The sequence below is a fragment of the Capricornis sumatraensis genome, chromosome 1 (genome assembly GCF_032405125.1).
Source record: "Capricornis sumatraensis isolate serow.1 chromosome 1, serow.2, whole genome shotgun sequence".
Taxonomy (NCBI): domain Eukaryota; kingdom Metazoa; phylum Chordata; class Mammalia; order Artiodactyla; family Bovidae; genus Capricornis; species Capricornis sumatraensis.
The window spans coordinates 255035236-255049548 of NC_091069.1; the positions used below are offsets into that span (position 1 = coordinate 255035236).

Consider the following 14313-nt stretch of genomic DNA (forward strand, 5'->3'; position numbering starts at 1 on the left):
GGGGAGTGATCTATAAACACCCATTACGTGCAAGTGGTGGATAGTGCTACTCAGATCCTCTGTCTTTCATGATTTTTGTTTAGCTGTTTCATCAGCTATTAAAAGAGTGGTGTAAAATTCTTCAACTATGATTGTGGACTTGTGTATTTTTCTCTTTAAATTCTTTTGATTTTTGCAACATGTGTTTTGAAGCTCTCTTATTAGGTGAACACACATTTTTATATCTGGTCAATGAATTGACATTTTTTCATTCTGAAATATCCCTCTTTAGGCTTTCCTAATTCTTTTTCTCAAAGTCTGCTTTATTGGATGTTAACAAAGTCTTATCTTTTCTTATCCTTTTATAAGAAAGGTATATCTTTTCTTATCCTTTTACTTTCAACCTATCTATCTCTATAATTAAAGTGTTTCTCGAAGACAATATATGCTCTGCTACTGCTAAGTCATTTCAGTCGTGTCCGACTCTGTGCGACCTCATAGATGGCAGCCCACCAGGATCCCCGGTCCCTGGGATTCTCCAGGCAAGAACACTGGAGTGGGTTGCCATTTCCTTCTCCAATGCATGAAAGTGAAAAGTCAAAGTGAAGTCGCTCAGTTGTGTCCGACCCTCAGCGACCCCATGGACTGCAGCCTTCCAGGCTCCTCCGTCCATGGGGTTTTCCAGGCAAGAGTACTGGAGAGGGGTGCCATTGCCTTCTCCGCAATATATGCTCAGGTCTTGCTTAGTTCTTTAAAAGTCCATTCTGACTTAGTTCATTATCCTTTAATGATGGCTTATTACCATTTTGTTCATTTTTTTCCCTTCTATTTTTTTATTTTGTTTCACTATTCCTTTCTTATCTTTTGTATTCTTTTTTGCTGCCTTCTTTTAGATTATTTGCATATTTTATCTATTGGCCTATTGGAGATAACTCTTTGTCATGCTTTTAGTGGTTACCCTAAAGATTACAATAGGGGCGAATAGAGAATGTAGCGTCAACATACATACACGATCAGATGTGAGACGGACAGCTGGTGGGAAGTTGCGGTGTAATACAGGGAGCCCCGTCTATACTCTGGGATGAGCTGGAGGGATTGGATGGGGAGAGAGGAAGGAGGCGAGGGAGGTAGAAGATGTATGTATAATAATGGCTGATTCAAGTTGTTTTTTAAGAAAACCACTAAGAAATTAGACATGACAGCAAGTCTGATTTCTTTCTGTAACAAAATTAGCATATAAGTACATATTAGAAGTGTGGGGGACACAGTATATTAGGATTTCAGCAAAACATCTGTTAGAGGTCTAATACAGTATCGGGGGCTACGAATTAAGGCTTGAGACAAATCTTATAAGTGCTGCTTCCTCCACTTTAATCTTTATGTGGCTCTGATCAAACCATTTAAATTCTCTAGGCAAGTGAAAGTCGCTCAGTCGTGTCCAACTCTTTGCGACCCCATGGACTATACAGTCCATGGAATTCTCCAGGCCAGAATCCTAGAGTGGGTAGCCTTTCCCTTCTCCAAGGGAATCTTCCCAACCCAGGGATCAAACCCAAGTCTCCCACATTGCAGGTGGATTCTTTACCAGCTGAGCCACAAGAGAATCAATAGTGCCCTCATCTCTTAAAATGGAAAGTATAATAGTACCTGTATTTCATAGGGTCTCAGTAAAGACTGAATAGGAAAAACCCACACTACCTGCCAGGGAGTAAATACCGTATTAACGTCAGCTATTATTACTGCTAAAGCATAACATCTCTGCGGACAAAAGATAAAATAATGTAAAATGATTATATGACAGTGATAAAATACTATGAATAATAAGAAATATTACTTGCCTCATCCTGTTCAACTTCTATCTATGTCTGCTTTTGTTTTATAATTTTCCAATTATCCTCTAGGAAAAAAATACTGCAATGGGGTCACTAACAGTTTTGTATAAATCTGTTGGCTCAAAAAGTATGCTTATCATTTATAACAGGAAAACATGAGAAATAACAACAATGCATTCATAGGAGACTATGCAAATAAATTATGATTAATCTATATGTACCCCATGAAAGACATATTTTTAGACCATTTGATTAAGTAAGAAATGTTTGTTTCATATACAATATAACCACAATTTTACAAGTGTGTATAGGAAGATAAAAGACTAGTATGTATGAAGTGGATACATCAAAAGGTTAATGTGATCTTTTTTATAAGTGGTGAGGTTATAGATGATTTTCATCTCATTATAAATTACTGAATTTCCAAGTTCTCTATAATGAACAAGAATTCTTCTTATAGTCGAAAAATATTTTGATAAAAATAAAATAGAGTAGTTTTATGCACCATGACTGGCTTTCTATCAAGGTTTCTGGTCCTTCAGACCCAAAGCTTTGATCTCCAACAAGGCTGAGCACCAAAGATGGCTAAGTCCTTGGACAGCAAGGAGATCCAACCAGTCCATCCTAAAGGAAATCAGATATGAATATTTATTGGAGGGACTGATGCTGAAGCTGAACTCCAGTACTATGGCCATCTGATGTGGAGAACTGCCTCATTTGAAAAGACCCTGATGCTGGGAAAGATTGAAGGTGGGAGGAGAAGGGGAAAACAGATGGTTGGATGGCATCACCGACTCAATGGACATGAGCTTGAGTAAGCTCTGGGAGATAGTGAAGGACAGGGAAGCCTGGTGTCCTGCAGTCCATAAGGTCACAAAGAGTCAGACACAGCTGAATGACTGAACAACAACAATGGAGATATAAAGAAATATTTATTAAGGAAGATGCTTAGAGAAAAGACGGCATGGGGATTTTAAAAGGCCATACTAACTATCTTTAAATATCTTAAACTATCTTACCTCATTAACAAATATCTTAACTCTCATTTTTAGGGGCTTCCCTGGTGGCTCAGAGGTTAAAGCATCTGCCTCTAATGCGGCAGACCTGGGTTCGATCCCTGGGTCAGGAAGATCCCCTGGAGAAGGAAATGGCAACCCACTCCAGTATTCTTGCCTGGAGAATCCCATGGACAGAGGAGCCTGGTGGGCTACAGTCCACGGGGTCGCAAAGAGTCGGACACGACTGAGTGACTTCACTTTCACTTTCACTAACTCTCATTTGGGAGAAATTGGGTCCATGGCCAGATTTCCTTTTTGAAATGAGATGGGTTTAAAAAGACCCATCCTGGAAGACAGCACTATGCTAAGATGACTGGGATGAACTACCCCGAGTTACAAGAAGCCAACACATATCCATTAACTGAACAAATGGGAGGTGTCTGGTCACCATCAGGTGCTCTGACACACCCAAAACAGTGCAAAGGGTGTTTGGGCACTGAGGAGCGGGGGCCTCCCTGATAGCGCAGTTGGTAAAGAACCTGCCTGCACTGCAGGAAACTCCGGTTTGACTCCTGCTTTGAGAAAATCCTCTGGAGAAGGGATAAGCTACCCACTCCAGTATTCTGAGGATTCCCTTGTGGCTCAGCTGGTAGAGAATCCACCTGCCAATGCAGGAGACCGAAGTTCGATCCCTGGGTTGGGAAGATCCCTGGAGAAAGGAATGGCTACCCACTCCAGTACTCTGGCCTGGAGAATTCGGACATCTCTCAGATCAAAGAGTTCTGTGACACACTCTTGATCTGATTTCAGGCATGAAAGTGAAAGTTGCTCAGTCATGTCCGACTCTTTGTGACCCCATGGAATAGCCCATGGAGTTCTCCAGGCCAGAATACTGGAGAGGGTAGCTGTTCCTTTCTCCAGGGGATCTTCCCAACCCAGGGATGGAACCCAGGTCTCCTGCATTGCAGGTGGATTCTTTACCAGCTGAGCCACCAGGGATGTCAAATCTTCATCCTATCCCAACTATGAAAACTCCATGCTGAAAAGTGTTGGTCTGTTTCATGGCAGTTTTCCAAGTGCCAGAAAAAAGTGAAACCGCCTATCATCTTATAATCTTATAAGGATGATTTGTCTCTACCCACCTAGAGGGAGTTCTCCAAGAAGACCTCTAAGGACCCTGAACACTTGGGAAGCACTTATACACAGCACCAAAAAGAAGAGATAAGAAGGCAAGGCAAGGGAACAGAAGGGAACCAAACCTAAACCAAGACCTACAGGAAGCATTTTAAATGACCTTCTAAACCAAAACCAATTTCCAGTAAGACTAGCTCCGCATTCTAGATTTACAACCCTGGTTGGCAGCAACCAACTTTCTCATAACAACTCCGCAGGTAACAAAGCATGTCAAAAATCAAGTGACATTTCCTTTGGTTTAAATTTTTAAAAGAGAAGGTGCCACAGCATCTTTTCAGAAGTAGGATGGAAACTAAAGATTACAAATTTGAAACTCCAGGAAAGAAGGGAGGAAGCGACAACTTGCATAAATCCTCCAGTTAGAACTCCCCACCATTGTTCAAGCAAACGTGACCCACACTCCTATTCAGGGCAGTTTCTACACCATATTAGTGATTCAAACAAGCTTTAATGAAATCTCAAAATCTGAAATGTTAGACAAGACCTCACCTGGGACAACTGCAAACCTGCCAAGCTCCTCCTCTGCCATTTCCACCACTGCCTCTCAGCCACTGCGCCTCCCTGCCCACTCCTAAGGCTTCTGTGAACGGAGGGACACCCACCACAGCTCTCTACTCCATGGTATTATCCCCTCTTAGAGTCTGGGTGTTTGAAATGGAAGCAATTCCAGCAGAGATTTTTCCTCTCAAATACCATTCAACACTTTGCCAACAAAAGTACATATAGTCAAAGCTATGGTTTTTCCAGTAGTCATGTACAGATGTGAGAGCTGGACCATAAAGAAGGCTGAGAACTGAAGGACTGATGCTTTTGAATTGTGGCAATGGAGAAGACTGCTGAGAGTCCCTCAGACAGCAAGGAGATCAAACCAGTCCATCCGAAAGGAAATCAACCTTGAATATTCATTGGAAGGACTGATGCTAAAGCTGAAACTCCAATACTTTGGAGCAGACTCACTGGAAAAGACCCTGATGCTGGGAAAGACTGAGGGCAAGAGGAGAAGGGAGCAGCAGAGGGTGAGATGGTTGGATGGCATCACCGACTCAATGGACATGACTCTGAGCAAACTCCAGGAGACAGTAAAGGACAGGGAAGCCTAGGGTGCTGAAGTCCATGGGATCACAAAGAGCTGGACACGACTGAGTGACTGAACAACAACTAACTGGAGACATCTGAATAACCACCTGGATAATCAGCCCCAGGGACAAAAGCTGCTTAATTTTAACAAGGGCACCAAACCTACCCAGGTTTCTCTGGGTTCCAGAAGGGAGCCACAGTTACTCAGTTACCACGATTATTAGTCTGGAGAAGTCAGGAAACACTGAATGATGCTGAGTGTTATGAAAAATACACGTAGGTTTTGACATGATATCTAAACAACCAAAGAAACATGGCGTAATCCACTTTGATTACACAGTCCAATCTCCTGCAGAAGGCTTAAAGAACTTACCTCAAAAGAGAAAAACTTAAGTCTCCATTGCCTTAAGTCCTTTTGGAATGAGGCTGGGTATAAATAGACCAACCAGTCAGCCTGCCATTAAGATATAAGATACAGGAGAGTTACTCCCCAGTCAGCAGGGCCTGAGTGATCATTGTAAAGGTTTTGGCCAGTGGTCTTGGCACCCGGGGAGCTTCCCAGGTGGCAGAATCCACCTGCCAATAAAGGAGACATCCTTGGTTTAGAAGGTCCCCTGGAGAAGGCAATGGCTACCGACCCCAGTTTTCTTGCCTGGGAAATCCCAGGGACGGAGGAGCCTGGAGGGCTACGGTGCATGTGGTCACGGACGTGACTGAGAAACTGTACACACTTGACACTCATGCACTGAGGGACCTAGACTCCAAGAAGACTTCCCAGTCCCATTTGCACAGCAGGATATTTCATTTAAAGGCGGTTCTGGCTTTGAAAAGGAAAGAAAATGAAGCTGTAGATTCAGTACAACCTTATCCTTTTACAGAGGCCCAGAGAGGTTGAGTGCTTTACCCAAAGTCACACAGATAGTACGTCAAAACGGCACAAAGTTCCAGCCTTAGTTTCCAGGGTTGTTGAACACCGTTCAACACCGTTCACCGTTTCTTACATTCTGAAGTAAATTCTCTGTACTCACATGATCTAATTTTAACGGTGAAAACCCCACTGGCATCCAGGTGACCTCCAGAAAAAGAGGTGAGTGCAGACCTTACCGTAACTCCTTCCCCTTCTGTTGTCTTCTCTACCCTTCTCACATCTCAAGGAAATACCTCCCTGCCAAGCAATGACTTCATCACTCTCCTTCTCGCTAATTTGAATACTCTTGTGGGAGAGCCAAACAAAAAATGAAAATGATGAATGACTCCTTGTGCAACGCAGAAAAAATGTGGTGTTTGGGATCTCGACGTGATGGAATACCCCTCATGCAGAAACAGAACATGCTTCTGTCCAAAACAAAGATGCAGAAACGAGAGTATTTCAGAGCTCCAAGGGCATCTGGCCAAATGGTAAGTGTGCAGAAGACTTTAAAGGGCCAGATGAAAGCAAATCAACCCTCACCTCCAGAACAGGTAAGTGTTTTATTTGAAAGAAAAACAGAAGTTTTTCTAAGTAAATCACAGAGCCAAGTCAGGGGAGAAACAGTAGAAGGGGAGAGGGATGCTAAAATGGGGAAAAGAAAAATATCTCCTTGCTTATCCAACACATTCACTGATTTTTACCAACATAAGTTTTTTAACCCAGAGCTCAGCCTTCATTTTCTCATCACATACATACAGGTAAGCGGTCACACTGCAATTACCATGAACACTAAATTCTAATGATATTTAAAATCTTTTCCACATAGGAGTTAATGTTAATTCATAAACTGAATTTTGTGGGTTTTCTGTGTTTAGAGAGGTTTTTAAATTAATCACATATTTGAGGTATAACACGATGTAAAATTAAGGTACACATGTTAATGCACCACATTTATATACTGTAATATCCTTGCCACTGCAGCAATAATTAGCAGTTCAATCATGTGACCTAATTATCACTTCTTTTTAGTGACTGGAATAATTAGATTCTGGTCTCTTGCAAGTCTGATGATTATAATACAATATTGTCTACAGCCACTATACTGTATATGAGATCTCTACTCAGTGCAAATCTGTATCCTTAAGAAACAAACCCCCACCCTCCAGCTCCTGATAACCACTTCTTTACTGTGTTTATGAGTCTGGCTTTTTTTAAGATTCCACATACAAGTGATATCAGACAGTACTTGTCTTCCTCTGTCTGCCTGACCTCACTTGGCATAATGTCCCCAAGGTCTAGCCATACTGCTATATAATCAAGTCTTTAAAATGCTGTTTTCTTGTCATACATTTCTTGTTGCATTAGAACCTCGGATCATATCCTCAATCTTCATTTTTGCTATTTCCAGAGAGGTGGCCATCAGCTGTCTCCATATGAGAAAAGGGCCCATCTTAGTTGGCATGCAGAGAGGAGTTTTAAACCAGCACTTGCTGGCCAACGTGTTCCATGTCAGAAGCTGTCCCACAGGCTGTTTATGCTTCCCTTTGACCTCTGAGACATGACTGGCTCTCCTGAATGGGCATCACTACAGTTTAGCCATTTTTTTTACAATGAGAAGTCATGAAATTTGCCCCAGACCAGTAGCCAGTGAAACTCCACTGCCTGTTCTGCCATCAGTATCCCGTCCTGGCCCAGGGTACAAGCTCACTCTGGATGCCCTAACATCATCTAAATGGCCCTGTTGCTAACAAATAACTCCTCTGCACTTTACAACGATAGCAGGAAACATCCCACGTGTCAGAAGACTCAACTCCCTTCTAAATTTCAGTCGAAACTCTTGGCTTTCTCCCTAAGGTAAAACTGGACTGAGATTTTTAAGGGACCTCCATACGGTTCTCCGTAGTGGCTGTACCAATTTACATTCCCACCAACCTTGTCTCCACACCCTCTACAGCATTTACTGTTTCTGGATTTCTGGATGAAGGCCATTCTGACTGGCGTGAGGTGATATTTCATTGGAGTTTGCTTTCTTTAAAAAAAATAAGTTTATTTATTTTTAATTGGGGGATAATCAATTTATAATATAGTGTTGGTTTCTGCCATACATCAACATATTGTTAGCCGGCTATACCCCAATACAAAGCAAATAGTTTATAAGGGAAAAAAAAAACAAATCTGGACTGAGATTAAAAACAGAAAACTTTTGTCACATTTATTGCCTATTCTAGCCCCAAACCTTGCTTTACCTTGCGTCATCTTTTGTGGTCCTTTATTACTGGTTTAAATAAAACCAGTACGAGACATTCATATTAAATCAAATATAGTATAAAATCAAGCAATTCTGCAGAGTAACAGATATCTGAGATGTTTGAGGAAAATCAAGAGAATGAAACAGTATCAAATCCATGCAAAAGATCTGGAGGAAGATACAGATAATAACACAAGGCAAACCCATGGGACTAATAAATACCTTCAGACTGTTGAATTTCGGGCTTTTTTGAATTGACTATCATTTTCATATGTCACAAGAGTCAATTAAGTCAAATAATTTTAAGGATTAAGATTTAAATAAAGAGAAAGTTTGATGTAAAAAAGAGAGAGTGAACTGGCTACACATGTTGTAAGGGAACCACAACTATGTTTTCTCATCTTTCCAGAAAAGCTCAACTCAAACAACACATTTTTCGCAAAACAATAACCACCGAGGAGCCATTGTGCCTCTGGTACAATGAGAAAAAATTGTCAAAATCTTCAATAAAAACTCCACCCCAAGGAAACGCACATCAAGAACCCAAGTCAAGCTGACAATGATTTGCTTCACTGATGCTCACAGCACCGCCACCGGAAGAATGCACTGGTCAAAAAAGGAATCATATCTAAAATCTAAGGAATAACGAGAATTCAACAACATGAGCTATGCATTAAGAGCTTAGCAGACATTTTACATACATCCTCACCCTATCCTGGAGCTGAACAGGGGCTCCTGGAAGGAAAGTCCCACATCTACTCTATTCCCCACTGGGTCCCAGAGCCTAGTGCGGAGTCCTGCACACAGCTGGTGCTGAAGAGAAATTAGCTGAGGGATTGAACTGGGAAAGAAAAGAGAAGTTAAAGAGCTGAGACTATTACCAGCTACTTCACATAGACAAGGAAATGGAAGCTTGAAAGGTTACTGATTTGCCTGAGGTTACTCATGCGGCAAATGATGGACCTGCAATTCCAACCCAGGGCAGCAATATTCCACATTAAGCTCTAAGCCCCTAGGTCAACCAAGATATTCGATCCTCAGTCATGGGAAATGAGCGAGCACAGGAAACTAGGCAGTTTCTGGAAATAGGGTCTGTGCTGTGCTGCGCTGCGCTTTAGTCCAACTCTTTGTGACCCTGTGGACTGCAAACAGCCAGGCTCCTCTGTCCATGGGGATTCTCCAGGCAAGAACACTGGAGTGGGTTGCTGCGCCCTGCTCCAGGGGAATCTTCCCAACCCAGGGATCGAATCCTGGTCTCCCACATTGCAGGTGGATTCTTAACCCATCTGAACCACCAAGGGAAGCTCACCATAGGATCTAGGTTTACCAAAAAGTCTGGTATACCCTCAAAGATTAAGACTGCCACCCACCACTGAGAACATGCAAAAGACTGTGCTTTGAGTTTGGAGGAGGGTCCAGGGGAAGAGCTTCCAAGCACAGCAGACTGTCCGACATGTCCCTGAAGTGCTTCATCATCACAAGGTATCGGCTTGATGGTCAAGTTCAGTCTCTCTTTTCTATACAGTAAAATGTGGGGACCTTTCAGGTTGTTAAACGTTGTTCAACATGGAGAGGCAGAAAGAAGGTCCAGTTCTAATGAAAATGCTATCTAAATAGAACACGCTGTCATTATCACAGAATGGCAAGCATCATAATAATTTTGCCCTACTGAAAAAAATAAAATCAGTTAAAAAATGTAAACTAAACATCCCAAAACACTAACAATTAATATGGAAACATTTCTGGAAAACAATAGACCATTTTAACATTTGATTTCAGAAGTTTTGCGTGTGAAAGGTTAACTTATTCAGGTGTCGAGTTGAGACCAAGAAAACAAAAGCATTTGATAGAGAATTGGCTAGAGTAACTCTTCAGGCGTGACCAGCGGAGTCAAAGGCTGGAGTTATACTATAAACCTTAATTTAGAAGTAAACATTAAAATAAAGGTCTCTTTAAATTCTCCAATAATTTTCACTTTAAAAGTACAAAGTTGGCCCATAAAAAAGCTCACGCTAATTTATTTCAAAGCAATCAACTTCTTAAAAACCCTTTATTTCACAATTAGGCTAACATCCCATTAATTTGGGACACTTACCAACGTATTTATCCCTTGCTCATTACCTATGTGCACATTAAGAGTACACCGATAACACAATACAGGCATTAATATGTAAAACATCAACAAAAGCCATCTGGAAAGCTAATGAATAATCAAGGGATTTCAAATTAAACTACAGAATTTTCCCTTAGAATCTTTAGGACAACACTGTCAAGTTCAATCTATTCACTTCGCCTCCAGAATCAATTTTTCAAACTTTATGACAGGTCTAATCGCTTCCACCTGTGTCTCTAGCTTGACTCTTGACTGGCATGCTACCAGCCAGGGTGGAAATGTAGACAAAGACCCCTATTAGGATCCGGCTGTTTCTCTACTGTGAGGTCACTCAGCCATTAAATTAGTTCCAGCCCAGTTTCTGTCCTCTCAGGCCTCCACTTGTGGGGAGGAGGGTGCGCAGTAGAGCGAGTTAGGGGACCAGAGTCAGAAGAGAAGAAAGCCGGAAAGAGATGTTAGGGGCTGACTGCACACGTATGCGAAGGGCGGAAGGAGATGTTAAGGGTTGACGGAACACGTATGCGAAAGGCGCAAGGAGATGCTGGGGCTGACTGGACACGTATGCGAAGGGTGGAAGGAGATATTAGGGGCTGACGGGACACGTGTGCCAAAGGCAGAAGATGTTAGGGGCTGTGGGACACGTATGCAGAGAGGTGAGAACCTGGGACTGGCCCCAGACTATGACACAAAAAAACAGCATCATTCTTAAACGATGCTGGCGCTTCTCCCCTGTGCGATTTCCCCCAAATACGTTTTAGTGACTCGAGTGGATTGTTTCTCCTTGCCTTTCTCTCCACTTGGAGAAAGTCCACCGTCTCCCATACAAGGTTTCCTCAAAGGACGCTCGCTGAAGCTAGTTCACAGAACCACTTCGGCCCTCTAAACGCCTTGGAAGTTACTGAGAGCCAGAAAGGTGGGCAGGGTATAGGATTCTGACTCCAGGATCACTCCATTCAGAGGAGCTCAAGTGTTTCTGATGCCCAGATCATGCAATTGAGGCGAGCAAGGCCCAAGAGGGTGAGAATGCCAAGGTCACAGAGCTAGCTGGTGATGAAATCTTCAGGTCCAGTGTTTCTCTCTATTAGACAGTGAGCTTTACGCGTGACACCAAAACTGCTCCAAAAACTTCACTGATCAGTCTGCTCCTCACCCAGCGCCATGTTATGTGCTGTGACCACTTCTCTCTGTCTGCCCAAACTCCCAGGCTCAGACCAAGAAGAGGTGCACAGACGTGTGTGCATGAACTGAGTGTGCCCTGGGAATCACTTCCTCCAGGGCACTGTGAGGTTAGGGCAGTACACTCCCCGCTTTCTCTCCCCAGTGCCTAACACAGGGCCTGGCATACAGCAAGCACTCCATAAATGCTTACTCCACTGTAGGATGAAGGCAAACTTAAGCGTGAAAAATCAAGGGACTTCAACAATGGTAAGAAAATAAACCTACTTAACAAAGAAATCTAAATTATTCTTTACAAATTAAAACAAAGCAAAACAAAACCAGCCCATGTGTGGCCAGTTCATCCAGGATGTATGCAAAGAGAATCAGTATGAATGAGTTTATCTGGCTCACCACACACTGTGGCTTCACACCTAAGTTGTTTCAATCTCTGATCATTGAACTATCGCTCAAATAAAAGACAACCGCACAATTACCATAATGGCTCAGTTACCCTAAGCCTGCGCTCCAAGGTCTAGTTTTCCCCTTCCTGCCTTCCCTAAGCATTGACGGTCAATCAATGCTTATCACGAGATTCCACTAAATGTGCAGCACTCTGGACCAAACCAGGTCAGAGTCAGCACCTGGAGGCACTTGTCCAGTAGTGAGGAGGGCTGAGCACTGGCCGATCCACACCCCCTTGTCTGGGACCCCACCACCAGCGGCAGCTCACATCTTCAAATGGCTTCCCAGGTCTGCAGCCACAGGACTCAGCACAGAACACAGTGAAGGTTCCCTGGTCCAGACACAAGACTAAACCCATAGCCCTGGTGGGACTCTTCCCAACCAGCTGAGCTAACTGGTCACAAGAAAAGCTATCAGGAAATAACTCAGGGGGAAAAAAAGATTGTCTAAGTGAACCGAAATCAGAATTTACCTTGTGTTACCCTGACCATCATGTAGAAAATGCATTTCGTGGTTAGAAATACATGTTAAAAAAAAAAAAAAAAAAGCCTGGGGTGGGGGATTCAGGGTGAAATTAAACTCTTCCAACCAGACTTGGTTGGGTGGCTTGCCATGTCAGACTCTCCGGGAAACAGCACTCGCTCATGTGGTTTTTGCTCTTTATTACTGGAGGGTGAGTCCTCAGGGCCATCAAACACCTTGATGTTATCAGCAAGCCACTCCCTCATTTCCCTCTGCTCTCCCTTGTCCTCAGAGCTCCTTCCCCTCTACAGAGCCACTGGCCAAGCTTTAACTGGGGCAGGAGGTGACGGTGGTGGTGGTTCACGGCTTCAAGACCAGCCTGCTCCCCTGACAGGAGATCAAATGAAAGCTTTCGGTGCTACCTCAGTATCACAGTAGCTTAAGCTTGGCTTGTGGTCAAAGAAGCACACACAGCCTCCAACAATTTGTCCAAAGAAAAAGGTCCAAATCCTCCTGGATTCGTAATAACATAAGAAAGTTACCTCTAATGACACTGAATACGCAGCGAAATAAAACCAGAGTTACCTGAAAATAACTTTCCAACTATGATTTTAACTTTTGCAAGCAATGGGGCCATCATGATGTATTATATACTACTTAAAGGCCTCCTGCTAATTTTTTAGCAGCCTGACAAACAGAAAGTACAAACAGAAGTTAGAAAGACTTCTAACTGCCCTCTAATATCTGCCCTCCTCTCCTCCTTGTTAACAGAAACCTAATTTTCAGTAGATTCATCGATGCCAAGTACAAAGATGGCCTTTATTTCCTAGTCATCCTTGGAGGTAAATATGGTCATGTTTAGCCCTGGGAGATGAACAAAAACATCATGAGCAACTTCTGAAAGAGCCCATATGTGGACACGCCCCAATTTACACTCTCCTTTGCTCACCAGGTAAAATGAGAGAGAATATAAAAGCTTGGGTTACCTCTTGGCACCTACCCTAGCAAGGTACCCACAAGCCCTCTTGGTAACTCACTGCCCACTGCCCAAACCCAGCAACCATAATCTCAATGTTTCAAGATTGCCCCAATACAAAATATTCTTCACTGTTGTCCGCAAAAATGGTCTGGAAGTGCCAATGTTTTTCCATCTGAATTTCGCCTCCCAAAAATTTTTTGTTAAATATTCTGTCTGATTTTTTATTTGGCAGATATGATTAGAATGGGTCACCTTTTCGATATAATAGTGTGCACTGGAGTAGCAAAAGATTATTATAGAGTTTGTACAAGCAAGCAATAATTGCTCCGTACAAATACAGGATTTTTCTTCTCTATGGGAACACCAAGGATTGGGGAGTGGAGGCAGGAGGTGATGGCAACCATGAAATTAAAAAAAAAAAACAACACAAAACAACTCAGGAGACAAGACCTATTCATTGCCATTGCTCATATTCCCCTTTCCACTTTGTCTCCTCACTGCTAATTCCCCTATAGTAACGCTGTTTCTACATCCTGTACATACACTAAAATTGCTGTTTCCATGACTGAGCATGGGAGTCACGAAATCCTAAAATTATCTCATCACCTTATATCAACATACTAGCAAATTCCAGAAATTACTGTTCAGAAGAAAAGCCAAAATATTTCCATACGTTCCACATGCTGAATTATGTATCTGCCTAATTATGCGGTTCCACAGGTGAAAGTGCCCAGAAACCATGAAGGGGGTGGGGGATTTTGCAGTCTTAACGTTCCTCAAATTTTAGTCCCATGTTGAAGGAAGATTCGTGCCCTCTATAACCCTACTTTTTAAACTATCTATCTCAACATAAAAGTATTAATTAATAGAGACTAATTGGAGTTTAAAATTAACCTTTCAT

At 42.6% G+C, this 14313-nt stretch overlaps 1 protein-coding gene across 1 annotated transcript in view; it reads right to left on the bottom strand.

Annotated features, from left to right (window-relative positions):
* HLCS (holocarboxylase synthetase) overlaps positions 1 to 14313 on the bottom strand; it is a 193202-nt gene that overhangs the window by 114505 nt on the left and 64384 nt on the right. The gene's annotated exons all lie outside the window — the stretch shown is intronic.